Below are 15,778 nucleotides of genomic sequence, written 5' to 3'. Positions count from 1 at the left end.
TCACTTATTCTGACTACGGATGGCTCCGTTTACCTGACCAAGATATAAGGCTCACGGTGAGTGTGACAGTTCGACTGGTGATGTTTACTTCTCCTAGACATCTGTTTCAACCCCTGGTATATCCAGGGGTCCTTTTTAGTCCAACTTTCTATTTTATTCCTTATATGAGTTATGAGATTGATCAATGCTCGTTATAATTACCTTTCATAATCAAGTAAGAAAAAAGATAGATACATTGACTTAATGGATATATAATAAAAAATACCAGGATCGGGAAACTGTACATTCTACACTTCTGAAAATAGTCATTCTAAACATAGCATATTACATATTTGTAAAAGTACTAGCTATATATTTCTCATGAAATGATCGCAAAATTCACTCCAATTAACGCAGCAATCACACAAACAACAAGCAAATTGCATGTGTATATTATGTACAGTAATACATCTACATATATATATATATATATATATATATATATATATATATATATATATATATATACCTATTATAAGACTTCAGCGGACGCAAAATATTTATAGACCAGCGTTAGGCAGACGTAAAAATTAGGCTGCCGTTTTTAAGTCTGCCCAATTTTCTACTTGTAAAATGAAATTATGTACTTAACTTTTGAGTAAAATGTGTTTTCTTTCCTTAAATTTAGAATCTAAACTTTACATTTCGGGCAAAAAGATTTCATTTTATTCATAAAAGTGTAAATTCTAGAGTTGTTAAAAACTAGCGTGTATTATTTTGGCAATATACGTTTCAGGACTTGTGTAGACATTTTTCAAATGGGCATCACAAACGAAAGCGGGAATATATTTAAATTTCGTTTAATTTTTTCCTTATTCTGAACCACTAGGTGTCAGATTATCTAGATTAATATTTTTAAAGATGGTATTTAAAAATTTTGAATTTTCCAACACCGTGATTTTTTTTGTTGCGTTGTTTTGCTGTCATGTTACGGAAATGAACTTCGGGAACCTTCGGAGACACCCGGAAAGGATCCAGCGTATGCGAAGATGTTGTCACGTGTAAGTAAATTTTTCTTATTTTGGTTTCAAAAATGATTTCAAGGCACATTTCTCGCAAAGCATATATTGTTAGGTTTTAGGCTATTACAATTTTCCCCCAGGGGTACGAGTAACCGGGCTTCGTTTGCATGTTTTCTTCAGTGGGCAGCGAAAGAGGGGTCTACCGTCTCCGAGTCTCGTCACGCCATGACACTCGACTAGGACAATATTTGTCGTTTACTATGTTTTAGCATTGATATAAAGATTTTCTAGGATATAGAGAATCCCGAAAATGTGTCGTCATTATGCCCTACACTTAGCGACACAATGCAGGAGACGCCGTGCAGTTTGCAATGCAATGTGCATTGTCCTTATTTTGATTGTGTACGTAGTGCACCTCAGGAACCGGTAGTTTTGTCTGCAATAATAATAATAGGGTCTATTATGTTCCCTGCTATTATTACTACAGACAAAATGACTGGTTCCTGTCATAGGCGCCTCTTTCAAAGATATTGCACTACTGTAAACAATGGAGGAAATTCGAAAGATATAACTACATGTATTTCTCACCAATTTATTTTGTCCCTTTTTACGTTTTTCATTTCCATGTTTTAGGAATCTTAGCTAAATGTGTCATTACCACATAATACTAATTTATCCACGTATTAAAAATAGCTTGTCCCACTGATTCAATATTGAATCGCCTATATGGTTCCTGTGACTGCATATGCTTTTCTATAACTTTCTACTGAAATATTTAGTTCTTGATAATTTCTTCTGTGATATAGCTGTGGAAAAAATGTTTAATTCTGGGACATATAAATTGATGTATCTCTTGCCAAACGTGCCAATTATATGACATCTTTTTCATAACTCCTGTGGAAAACTGGGTTAGAATATGTCCTCAGTACCCCTTGCTTGTCGTAAGAGTTGACTAAATGGGTCCTTCAGACAAGTTCGCAAAAACAGAGGTGTCACAGCAGGTGTGGCACGTTAAAGCTCAAAGGCCGTAAGCACCAAGCATAGGCCTTTAAATACTGCAGCCCTTTACCGGCAATGGTGATGCATGTCTCCATATGACTGAAAAATTCTTGAGAGGGGCATTAAACAATATACAATTAATCTTGAAGGAGTAGGAGTAATTATTGTTCTTAGAGATTTATGAAATATAACAAATCGTGTAATAAGAATTTATAACATTTTTTTTTTCTGCATCCAAAATGAATGCATGTACACATTTTTTATTGTTTTAGAGGAGGAAAGTGTCGATTGGGTTAAGACTGATCTGTACAAAAGTGGTTTTTCTGTTGGACACATTTCAAATACAATGGTAAGCATATTGAGTTCCTATAATTGATAATAGATAGTAAATGATTAAAATATACCATTCTGATTTATTTTAACACTGGGTACATGCATGAATTTTTAGTGAATGATATAATAAATTATATATTTATTCTAGAGTGATACAAAATGCAATCAAAACATGACCTATAATAATCTATCTATTGATTATATTATGGATATCATGAACTATTTAGTATTGTTATAATAAATTACCTAGATTTAGAAAGAAGTGTAGAAATATGGGTTGCATTAAAATGCACTCTAAATCCAATGGAGATGTGGGGTTAATTAGACTAGAGTTCTAAGGGTTTAATGGTCCACTGATTTGTTTATTTTATCTACTTTAAATCCCTGTTGAACTAGAATTAAGGTTTTCAAATATTTGAAACGATGTCATGATGGGTTTTTTTTGTGTGTGCCTTTTAACTTCCTTGTAAACATGGTAAAATGACTTGTCATATACTGTAAGGGTCGACCTGTGATCATTTACATTTTGATTAAGCATATACTGTCGATTTGAAACAAATTTCAGAAGAAAAAAGAATTAGCATCTCAAATTACATTAGGAACATCCTGAGGTATAGATATGTGCATGTAACCATCCCAAAATCATTGTGTCCATGATTGTTCAAAATCTGCCTTTAAAAAAATTCCATGTGCAATCTTTGAAATATTGAATCAGATAACTGATGCTATCACAATCATATGAAATGATGAACTGTTTTAATTTTTTCTTGTTATTTAATTAAAATTCAAAGAAATTTTATCTGTTTTTAAAGATTTTCTTTTCATGAATTAAATGAATTCATTAAAAAAAAAAAAGGCACATTTCATTTCTTATTTGCTATACTATTTCTTGAAGCTTATTATTGTTTACCTATTATGTTGGATAAACATAGTAAGGAAAGTAGAAATATTTCAGCAACATTTGAATAAAAACTGTAGGAGTAGATAAAAATGTTTAAAAAAGATCTTCCATAATTTGTGATTGGTTTTTATCCAACAAGTTGTTTGTTTTTATTTTTTGTCTTTGTGAAGGCTTCAGGATAGAAAACACATGTACAATATCCAGCAGCAGTCAATCGGGCTGCTAACCGATGGCCTGATAGCCCAGTTGGTAAAGGGCGATAACTCCTATGCTGGAATTCCTCTACTGTATGTCTATTATACAAAGATTCCCCTAATATCAACTAACAGTTTATACATACCATATTCGTCCTATTGAGCACCCCGGGTGCTTAGAAAATTGGAGGGGGGGGGGTGGGTGGTTATTTAGTACTCTATGCTGAAATATTCCCATTAAATATACACATAAATTTTATTTCATTTCTTCTAACACTAATAATTAATCCATTCTTGTCTACATTAAAATATACAGTAGTAGCTATTACTTTCAATTTCACTTGGAACCGTTTGTCATAGACTAATACCACGTACGATTGACTAAACTTTCGGTTTCACTTTCGCAGCACAACTATGGCCGAGTATGAATATAGTTTAGGAGATTTCATGTTTACAGAAATATCTATAATCTGGGATCCATTCCAGGGAGAAACTCTTAAAAAATAGAAATCAACAATCCTATGCATACATATGCGATTGTTGTTGTAAAGGACGGTGCAGTAGTTGGACACGTGCCTCGAAAAATAAGTAAAGTTGTAGCATTCTTTTTAACAACATTGGGGGGGGGGGGGGCTTTGAAATACATTGTAAATGGAAACTATCACTACTCCTAAGATACCGGTATTGGTGAACTAGAGATACCATGTATTATGAAATTCAGTGCGGAACCAAGAGATTGCTAGAAAGATTAAAAACAAAAACTATGTTATCAGAAAGGTGAGTAGTACTCTATTTCAAAGTGGGGGGGGGGGGCTTAATTTTTGAGAGTTGAAAAAAGGCCCTGGGGTTTTTGTAGGGGTGGTAGGGGCACTCAATAGGTCAAATATTTATAAATTAACTGTTTTTCTATACTGTTGACATTAAAAATTTGTCATTTTAACACATTTTTCTCATGTTTTATTACTCTGCTTTACGAAAATGTGTGGGTTTTTTATGTTGACCTATACTTCTGTTCTGATATGTTTGACATCTTAAAAAAGGTGGCAACACATACATTTGCTTTGATTATTAATAAAATCAAACTATACCGAGTGGAAATTAATACAGTGTTTCCACTTTCAACCATTAATATTGATAAGTCGCATAAGGGTAGAGCTACCTTGAATTTGCATAAATGGTATTAAACATGCAGTATGCAGGTATACATTCCACTGATTTCTTGTTCCGTGTTCAGGTTGTGATTGCTGACTTTATGTTTTCCTAGTGTGTGTTTTACATAAAATCTTGTCTAAAGTATGCATGTACTTGCAGAAAAATTAATAAAAAAAAAACGTTTTATAATAGTTAACAAACACACACATGTACATAGCCGGGCCTCCAAAAATGGAAAATGCAGATGCTTGAATATGTTTTGGTAGATGATTGAAATGGAATTCACAAATAAAATGTTGATAAATTAAAAAAAAAATTATTGGCTAAGAAAAAGTAACAATGTTGAAAGTACTAAGGGCACAAACAGCATCTGTGTACATGTGTGTGCAGATGTATTATATTGTCCTCCTAAGAGAGGTAACATATATACATGTAAAATAAAATGGAGAAGATGACATGGAGACAAAGACAAAAAGGACTTTAAATCTTGTGTGTTTTGGGGGATTGTAGCCAAAACTCTTGCATATCATTGCAACATTACTGTGTTAACACCTGTAGTATGCATTATGTACAAGTATGTGTTTGATTTGTAAAATTTTGTCTCTAGGAGGAACAATCCTGCACATCATTTGTGGAAACGGAAGAGTTAGAGGCAGAACAGGTAGGGAACATAATTTTTATCTAAGATTATACCTCACCATCACATTGCAACAGTCTCTTTGAAATCAATCAGAAGTGACAATTGGGGATCAATGCCAAGTCTACCTAAAGTAGAAAATGTATATACATGTATATATGCATATATATTATAAGCATGTATGTTTTGGAAGATGAAAAATATGCATTGAAAAAATAGGTTGATGATATTAAGAAAGTGGTCTGTAATTGTATGTGTGCAAGAGTATATTGTCCTCCTAAGTGGGGTAACATATATACATACAAAATACAATGAGGTCCTCTTAAGAGGGGTAACATATAAGATAAAGTGGAGAATATGACACATAGATAAAAACTAAAATAACTTTTGATTAAATCTTGTATGTTTTAGGAGATTGTAGCCAAAGCTCTTGCTTATCATTGTAGCATTACTGTGTTAAAACCTGTAATATGCATTATGTACATGTATGTGTTTGATGTGTAAAATTTTGTTTCTAGGAGGAACAATCATGAACATCATTAGTTGAAATGGGAGAGTTAGAGGCAGAACAGGTAGGGAACATAATTTACATCTAAGGTTATATATCACATATCACCATTACATCACAACAGTCTGCTTGAAATGAAATATTTTAAAAATTAAAAAAATTCAAGGAGAATAACCATATAAAGTTCAAAGACTAATTCCAGTTATTGGTCCCCTACCGGTTTATAAAACGAAAGTCAAGTGGATTTTAGGTTTCCTCTCTGTCCGTCTCTCTGTCAATCAGTCTGTCCCATTGGTTTTCCAGATATTTTTGCATAATGCTTGCGAGAATTCATTGAAACTTGTAGTGCAGTAACTACAGATTGAGTTCAAGTTTCATATCGTTTGATGCATAAGTGTGAAAGAAATTAATTTTTATATTGTTATGTCTTTGTATTGATCAAGATTGGGATGTGTTCCAATGGAAAGGCTGTAAAAGTAGGAGATCTGAATAGATCGAGGCTGGGGTTGCGTAAATAATCTTTTAATTAATTCCACATTTCAAATTCATTAATCGAAAAAGGAAAATATCAATAACTAGTGATCCTAATTGTTCACGAACAATTAGAGGGATTCCCACCTTCTACCGGTTTTTCAGTAGTGTTCAAATGCTAAACAATTTGATTTGGATAGAAAAGAAATTCAAATTTGCCGCCTTGAGTGTTGAAGTGTTGGAGATTGAGGACTTGGTTTCGCACGATACTACCAGTCAAACATTTGAAAAAAGGGGTGTGGGTGTTGGATAGCTGGCACATATCGGGTAAAAGTGTAATAGGACTTGTGCAGGTGTTTGGGGGTGACTTTAGACCTGTTAGATATGATATTTGGAGGTGTAAAGAAACCGGAAGTGACATTTTCAGAGATTACACATGTAGTGCTGACACTCTACTCATGCATGCTGGGACTATGAGCCTCATGTTGAGAAGATGGTAGGAGTCTGTGCACTGGATTTTACCATGTGTGTTATCGATTGTGGAATTCGATATACAGTTTGTAATTGCTCATCCTATGTGTTCTAATTCACGGAAACAATGTCTTTCAGTCATTTCACCCAAGGAGGCATGCATATGGATTTAGGCTGTGAAAAAGAACCCAAAACAAAATGGCGGCTGGTGAATTAGATAAAATTTCTGACTGTAGGATCTGAACGGAGAATAGGAATACTGCATCCCATCTGACCCTGCAGGTAAGTGTTTATTTGTTTACAATGACAGTCGGGATGGAATGTCAAGGAGTTCAATTGTCGAGTAAAGTTGCATCATCATTATCATAAAAACAACAACAACTGAACTTAGTCTTTATGTTGATGCAGGCAGCCATTAATGGAATCTGACACATGTTTTTTCATGAATGCAAAATGGAAATATTTGATTTACAAGACAGTCAAAAAATGGAGAAAATGGGTGTAGGTCAGATGTGTATGTGTAGGTCAGATTAGCTAGAAACCTGTTGTTGGGCATGTGACCGGTCAAAATGGTGTAAACAGCTGATCTAACATACAGATCACTTGAAGGGTGGGGGATTTCTTCCTTTGGGACGATAGGCATGATGTGTGGGTTTGCCTTGCTCGTGGAGATTGGCCCCTTGATGTGTGGCCTTGACCTTTGACATTGACCCACTTTCAAGGTCAAACCTCGAAAACTCCATGTGAAGGAAATATTGACCTCGACCTCATTTTGAAGGTCAGAGAGGTCATAGGGCTTCGCACAAGTGGTCCCGCGTCTCTATATAGATCCGTGAAAAAGTTGTAGGCTCGAATGACAACGTCAGAGACTGTCGGGGCGAGAACCGTGCTTCAGGGTTCTCGGTTTCCCTGTCAACTTTTCTGTGCGAGAGTGTTTTATTGTGAATTCGTCGGCGAAGGTCTCGCGTCTCCACGACTTTCGGTCTAGTAGGAGTAGCGATAACAGGGTTTTCGATGCGAGTCGCCGACATTCGCAGTGTGGTCAAAGTTTTAGAGTTGTAATTCATGATATCGAGACCAATCGAGAATTCCTTGCTGACCCATGTGATATTTCGATGCTATCTGAAGAGAGAAAGAGAGTATAAAAAGTGCCATTTTCTCGCCAATCTGGATTACCTTGACCTTTGACCTACTTTTCAAGGTCAACGTCACACAACCCATTCCAGTGTGTTCCGTCTCTCTACGACGAATACTTTAGGAGTCGTCAATTTTTTAGGTAGAAATCGCGAAACATAAGGGGGCATTAACTCCTTTTCACAGTCAGCTAATCCCTTCATTTAAAGTTCTTCGATTCTACTAATTGACCTGTAAAGGTTTCAGCCTCCTATCATTTACGGTTAAAAAGTAGTAGCGTAGCGATAACAGTGATTTCTGCCAAAGGTCAGATAACTCCGTATGGGGTCAAAGTTCAATGACGCAGGTTGAAATGTATTCGTTTCTCAAGAAGTGCTATATCATGAACTTTAAAGTTTTCGATAAGTCTGAAGACGAAAAAAAAATTTGACGGTAGGAGAATAATAAACAGAACAATAACAATAGGACTTTCCACAGAAAGGTGGAAAGCCCTAAAAATATGAATGAAATCTGTTAATCACACAATAATTTTTCTGTACTCGGTGAGAGAGGTCTGAAAATTATAGAGTTTTGAATAAGATTATTTCATTCCTTAAAAAAAAACTATATGAGACAACTGTATGAACTGTGAAAGATCAAACTATTATACTAATATTCAATACTGGTATTAAACACGGTAACATGTAGGGGTGCAACGATACGCTTGCCTCATGATACGATACGTTGTATGATACAGACTTGACAATACAATACGTATCACGATACTTTTAACATGCTACAAGTGTATCAATATGAATGATAACTAATGAACAATGACACTGGTTTTGGTATCATTTAATTGCACCTTACTGTTACAACTGCATGTCCAAAATGCTCCCGTATTTGGGATTAATGGTTCACAGGGTGAGAAATAATTCACTGGCACCACATTTTTCCATTTCCGGAAACCATCTTTATTTGGACAGGGTGTATTATGGTAACCACCGTCCATTTGTCTGTCCAGACATTTTGCGTAAGATACATACTGAACCGTAACATCTAGGATTTTGCAACTTGGTACATTTGATCACCATAATGAGAGGAAGATACCTAACATTTTTCAAGGTCAGAAATCAATGGTTAAGGTCGTAGTATCACTAAGTAGGAAAACTTTGTGGGCAGGATACAGACCAAACCATAAACTCCAGGATATTACAACTTAGTACATTCGATCACCATGATGAGAAGATGTCTGTTGTTTTTCAAGGTCAAGTTCACAGTATCACTTAGTAAGAAAACCTTGTAGGCAGTATACAAACTGAACTGTTGGGGCTAAGACTGTCAAACTTGGTACACATACACCTTTTGCCATGTGGAGAATGTCGATTGTTTCTCAAGATCAAAGGTCAAGATAGTAGTAGCAGGATAAAGAATGAACCATTGGAGCTGGTACCATCAAACTTGGTACACATACACCTTATGCCAAATGAAAATATTACATAGAGAGTACATGATTGATCTGTTTTATGATGCAAAGAAAGTATGTCACACCCTGACATTGATTGTTGATACTACTTGAAGCCATGTTCTACAAATCATAATGTAAGGAAACACCTTATATTAGCTTTTCACGGGCATATTATGAACCATTGGTGGTACTCTTGTTACAACATACATGTAATCTTAAAGCCAAATTGGACAGTTACCGCATTTTGGTATTCTCTATTTGGATTAATTTGAACTGTCCATATTGTGAATCGAACCGTTGCATAATATTACAGTGATAGACCGTGTCTTGGTTAATCGTTGCACCCTTTGTGACATGATACCAATGTATTTAGTCACAGTTCAAGGGAGGGGGAGGTGTATTCTTCTGTTCATGATTTGAAATCAATCTAGTCTTACATTTCCAGTACTATTCACCGCTACTATATCAAGTGACCAGCTAATGAATCGATCTTTGCATGTATTAATAACAAACTTTAATATTGTATGTGATAATTTAACGCAATCTCAGGAAAACGGGTGGGGGGGGGGGGGGGGGGGCTACATGTTGCTGCATGTATATGTACATTTCTGGAGATATATTTATAAATAATTTATTGTGATTTATTATATCATTTCATAACGGTCAGTTGTTATAACTCAAGAAAATCTTATAAAGTAAATATCCATACAAGTGCATACGGTGTAGGAAATATACTTTTTCTTTTGTGTTTATCTCTGCTACCAATCATCAGAAATTTAATCCAATAACTCATGTTTTAGTACAAGGATATTCACTTGCAACATTCTGAAAAATAATTTTTAAACCAGGCATATATTTTTATATCAGAAATGAGTTGTCTTTAGCCATCACTAATATGTATACAAGAGTTTCCTAAGTGACGTATACTTTTCGTAACTTCTTTTTCTGAAGAGTTCCAAAATTTTCTAGTTCTGATATCCCATATTTACCTTTTAATAACATACATGTATAAATTATGTAATGTAGTTATATCAATTCAGATTTCGGGAAAGTCATCTTTTTGAAAGTGTTAAGCATATTGTACAGACACTTAGGTGTGATAAATGTAGCACATCTATATAATATTACAGAAAGAAAGACCTCTGGCAAAGACAAGAACAAAGGAGGAAGAACATTTCTGGAAATTTATGAAATCTTCAGTGTGTTTGAACACAGGAGCTATGATATCCATTCTGGTTGCCTCGGGATCGATTCTTGTGACTATAGAAAATTGGAAATTCAAATGTTGGTTATTTTACACTTTAAAAGTGCTTACTGTTTAGTCCAATATCTTGATAAATCTAGTCTTTTATGATTTTCCAGGCAAATTAAATCTCCAACACATGTATACATTTTTTGATAAATTACCCCAAGGACCCTATATTTTTTCAAAAGCAATATATATCTGAAGTAAATAAAACCATTTTTGTTGGGTCACACAATGAATAGAAATGACAGATGTAGTGCTTTTATCATGGAATTTCTGTAAACAGATGATATTTTTTACACAGGTTTTAGCTCACCTGAGCCAAAAGCTCAAGTAAGCTTTTCTGATCAAAATTTGTCCGTTGTCTGTCGTCGTCGTAAATTTTTCACGTTTTCGACTTCTTCTCAAGAACCGTTGGCCAATTTCAACCAAACTTGTCACAAAACATCCTTGGGTGAGGGACTTTCAAGTTTGTTCAAATTAAGGGCCATGTCCCATTCAATGGGAAGATAATCAAAAAATGCAAAAATAGGGTGGGGTCATTTAAAAATCTTCTTGTCAAGAACCACTGGACCAGAAAAGCTGAAATTTACAGGAAAGCTTCCTGATATAGTGCAGATTCAAGTTTGTTCAAATCATGGCCCCTGGAGATTGGATGGGGCCACAATAGGGGATTAAAGTTTTACATACTGATATATAGGATAAATCTTTAAAAATCTTCTTCTCAAGAACTACTGAGCCAGAAAAGCTGATATTTACATGAAAGCTATCTGACATAATGCAAATTCAAGATTGTTCAAATCATGGCCCCTGGGGTATAATGGGGTTGCAATAGGGGATCAAAGTTTTACCTGCAAATATATAGGAAAAATGTTTAAAATTGTTCTTCTCAAGAACCACTGGGCCAGAAAAGCTTATATTTACATCAAAGCTTCCTGACATAATGCAGATTCAAGTTTGTTCAAATCATGGCCCCTGAGGGTATGATGGGTCCACATTAGGGGATCAAAGTTTTACATACGAATATATAAGGAAAACCTTCTTCTCAAAAACCACTGAGCCAGAAAAGCTGATATTTACATGAAAGCTCTCTGACATATATTTCAGATTTCAGTTTGTTAAAATCATGATCCCCAGGGTAGGATGGGGTCACAAGGGGGATCAAAGTTTTACTTACAAATATATAGGGAAAATCTTTAAATATGAGCTAAGGTGACTCAGGTGAGTGATGTGGCCCTTGGGCCTCTTGTTTAAAGCCTTTCATAATTACCAAATTAAAAAATTGGTCTGCAACTGGAAGGTACAAACGCATCCATTATCATTTTGAATATTCATAACCTAGTATGTTCTGTTGCCATGTTTTGTTTAGAATTTTGTTCAGAGAAATGTAGTTCAAATGATCACAAAATATACACTGTCATTGGTTTTGGTATACATATAAAAGGTAAATCCTGGTTTACCATGTTCATAATATATGTCATGCAATAGAACTAAGTGCTCTGTTGTTTAAACTGTGTATTGTTATAGGATTTTTGTGTAGTGTTTATGACTATCTCATGTGAGCATTACTGCCTATGATTTTTTTTCTTTAAATATAATTGTTTTGAAAATATGTTGATAAATGACCACTACAGTTTGATTCATATGTATATTATCTGAGTTCAGAATGTTCTCTTGTGTTTTGTCTTATTGAGATGATATATTGTGCTCTTTGACTTAATGATGCTGCTTTAAGGCATACTTGTTGGACCTATAGTGTATTCATTTTCAAATGTATTGAAATATATTTTTTGATAATAATGAGGCAATGCTATACTTGTTAGGGTAGTAATGCACCAGTAATTCAAATGTACATTGATGTCTTACCCGAATGTTTTTATTTGGTTACAATTCTGGTTTTTGATAAGAATTTTAGGTCATATAGGTAATCTCTGGTGACCTGTCTTCTGAGTAAATTCAGGTAACAATTGAACATTTTGTAAGAAATATGTATGCATAGTCAGGTAGAGGAGGAAGGCCTTTACTAAAATGTAGATGTCGTAATCCATGGGGTAGGGTTTCTGACTCTGGGGTAAGACCAAGCTTGGTATACATAGTGCATATGTGTTAAAGGCATAGGATCTATCTTTTATCTCAAAAATGACATCACACTATTTTGCAAGAAGAACTCCAGAAAACAAATTTGTAGTATTAATTATGAGTTATCTATAGCTGCAGCGCTTTGAAATTGAAATCATTTTGACTTTTTAGCCCTATTTAAAATTTTTGTCAGGAGGACAATATATTAAACTGGTACCCTGCTGATTGCTGGCTACACACAAACATAAGAAATGCAAAATCAACAGGGTACCAAGGCAAACGAGAACAGGGAATTATTTTGTAATTACTATCGTTATCCAATGTGTTTGTAAACATTCTGAAGAACTTTGTGTGATTTTCTAGTTAATATGATCTTAAATTTCGCCATCTTTTTGGAACATGCAACATTTCACCAATATCTTAGACCCTATGCCTTTAAGGTAATTCCACCCCTGTAGAATTATAGGTTCAATCTTATATTTGATTAATGATTATCTTAGTAACAAATAAAAATGATAAGATAAGTATGTTGCAGCATTGATAAAAAGATTTATTAATTAGCACGCATATACCTGTTATTGATGTCAGAAAATTACAATTGTCCTTAAATACATTTCATTATCACAAAAACTTGTTAAAACAATATAATGGTATTCATAACAATTTCATGAAACTGTTTCTTAAAAAAAAATATACAATATGTGTGTGAAAAGTAAAATATATCTATGCATAAAAAATTGATAAATAATTTAATGAAAAAGGAGTTATTACCCTTGGATTTGGTATTTCGAAACTCATACGTGACTTTTGAAATGTCTTATGGTTAACAAGATATTTTACAATAACTATTGAAAAAGACTTCAACAAAATTTATGTTCCCATTATGCATAAATCTTATCAAATCATTGACTTTGCGAAATGGTATGACATCACAGGAGAGTGGAACTACGTTACACAATTATAAAATATTTTTTTAGCTCACCTGAGCTGAAAGATCAAGTGAGCTTTTCTGATCGCTTTTTGTCCGTCGTCTGTCTGTCTGTCCGTCTGTCTGTCTGTCTGTCAAACATTTACATTTTCAACTTCTTCTCCAAAACCACTGGGCCAATTTTAACCAATGTTTGCACAAATCATCCTTAAGTGAAGGGGAATCAAAATTGTTCAAATGAGGGCCAACCTCCTTATCCAAGGGGAGATAATAGCAAATCAGTGAAAATACACTGACATTTTTTAAAAATCTTCTTCTCCAGAACCAGTAAGCCAATTTCATTCAAACTTAATGCAAATCATCCTTAGTTGAAGGGAATTCAAAATTGTTCAAATTAAGGGCCAGGTTTTCTTCAAAGGGGAGATCATCACAAAAGTGTAGAAATAGGGTGGGGTCATTTAAAAATCTTCTTTTCATGAACCACTGTGCCAGTATAGTTGAAATTTACGTGGAAGTTTGCTGACATAATGGAGATTCAAGTTTGTTCATATCATGGCCCCCAGGAGTCGGATGGCGCCACAATAGGGGAAACCATATTTTATATGTATTTATATAGGAAAAATCTTTTAAAATCTTCTTCTCAAGAACCATTGAGCCAGAAGATTTCGAATTTACATGGAAGCTTCCTGACATAATGCAGATTCAAGTTGTTCATATCATGGCCCCCATGGGTCGGGTGGGGCCACAATAGGGGAAACCATATTTTATATGTGTTTATATAGGAAAAATCTTTTAAAATCTTCTTCTCAAGAACCATTGAGCCAGAAGAGTTCAACTTTACATGGAAGCTTCCTGACATAATGCAGATTCAAATTTGTTCATATCATGGCCCCTGGGGGTCGGGTGGGGCCACACTAGGGGAAACCACATTTTATATGTATTTATATAGGAAAAATCTTCTCAAGAACCATTGAGCCAGAAGAGTTCAAATTCATATCGAAGTTTCCTGACATAGTTCAGATTCAAGTTTGAAGCTTTATGACATAGTTCAAATTCAAGTTTGTTGAAATCATGACCCCCGGGGTGTCAGGTTTTGCCACAATAAGGGAAACCGTATTTCCTATGAGTAAATATATGATAACTCAGGTGAGCGATGTGGCCCATGTGCCTCTTGTTTAAAGGTTGATATTAACATGAATCTAAATTAATATGTGGTAGTCCTTAACCAAAATTGTAAAATACATGATTTCCTGGACAAGGGTTTAGTTTCCAGGATAAGGCCAAGATTATAGTAGCAACTATTGTCTTTATTGTGATATGGTAAATAACTAAATGCATGCTTATTAGAAGCAGAACAGGATATACCAAAGTGGTGATTTACACAACCCCAGGGTTTTGACTGTACACAGGTACAAAGTAGTCATATTATTTAATGTTGTATATATAACATCCCTTATTAGTGAAATATTCTCGAGAGGGACGTTAAACAATACACAATCAATCATCTGGACTGTATAGGCACTTTCGGGGCATTTAAGTTTTATGAACACATCTTGTTTTATTCTGTTTTGTATGTTAGGATTTAATTTAGGTATGCAAAACAGGAATTTTTCTCAAGATTTCATAATCCTTGGGGCTAGTGATACTTTCAATTAATTCTCATGTACCCAATAAGGCCTGTGGGCCTTTTATTTCATGAAATACATTAAATTCTGATTGATATGTCTTTTGTAATTTTTCATGAAATGGATGGAAATCCTGTATGTTTTATTAATATTTGACCAGTAACCATACTTGAAAATTATTTGTATGACATGCCAGTTTTTGCTACTAAGTAACAATTATATAATGAATAAATTTCATGTTAAAGTTAACTTTTAAATTGTCTTTTATGTACTGTTTTGAAAGTAATTATTTTGTATAACAGTATTCGTGTACAGTGCAGATGGTGGTTTTTTAAATGAATGCGAATAACATGATCAAAGTTAATTAACATTGCTATGGAGAATTTGTTGGACTATGTAAAGATTATGAATTAGTCAAAATTACTGCAGAAAAGCTGGTTGAATAGATAAAGAGATTTATCAGAGGCAAATGTTCTACAACTTTTTGTGGAGATTGAATGGATATGCATTGTCGGGTATAATTTCAGTGATAGCAAACTTGAATAATTAAATCGTATCCCAAGATAGGTTGTCCCAAAAAACAGTAGCCACACACAGGTTATAGATGTTTGGAAAATTGACCGATATTTCATCTGTGCTGGAAATCAATCGC

The 15,778-nt window shown here is 34.4% G+C and overlaps 1 long non-coding RNA gene across 4 annotated transcripts; it reads left to right on the top strand.

The window, feature by feature from the left end:
- The first annotated feature begins 568 nt into the window (after nucleotides 1-568).
- LOC125660852 (uncharacterized) lies at nucleotides 569-15,383 on the top strand. Of its 4 annotated transcripts, XR_008797835.1 has the most exons (7): nucleotides 569-1,040; nucleotides 2,273-2,349; nucleotides 3,405-3,521; nucleotides 5,188-5,241; nucleotides 5,736-5,789; nucleotides 6,806-6,949; nucleotides 10,379-15,383. It is a non-coding gene; the product is annotated as an uncharacterized LOC125660852 (long non-coding RNA). The 4 variants fall into 4 exon arrangements; XR_008797833.1 differs by lacking the exon at nucleotides 3,405-3,521; XR_008797834.1 differs by lacking the exons at nucleotides 569-1,040; nucleotides 3,405-3,521 and adding an exon at nucleotides 1,214-1,403.
- Nucleotides 15,384-15,778: the final 395 nt, after the last annotated feature.

The sequence above is a fragment of the Ostrea edulis genome, chromosome 8, assembly GCF_947568905.1.
Source record: "Ostrea edulis chromosome 8, xbOstEdul1.1, whole genome shotgun sequence".
NCBI classification, from domain to species: Eukaryota; Metazoa; Mollusca; class Bivalvia; order Ostreida; family Ostreidae; genus Ostrea; species Ostrea edulis.
This window is presented reverse-complemented; position numbering and strand designations above follow the sequence as displayed.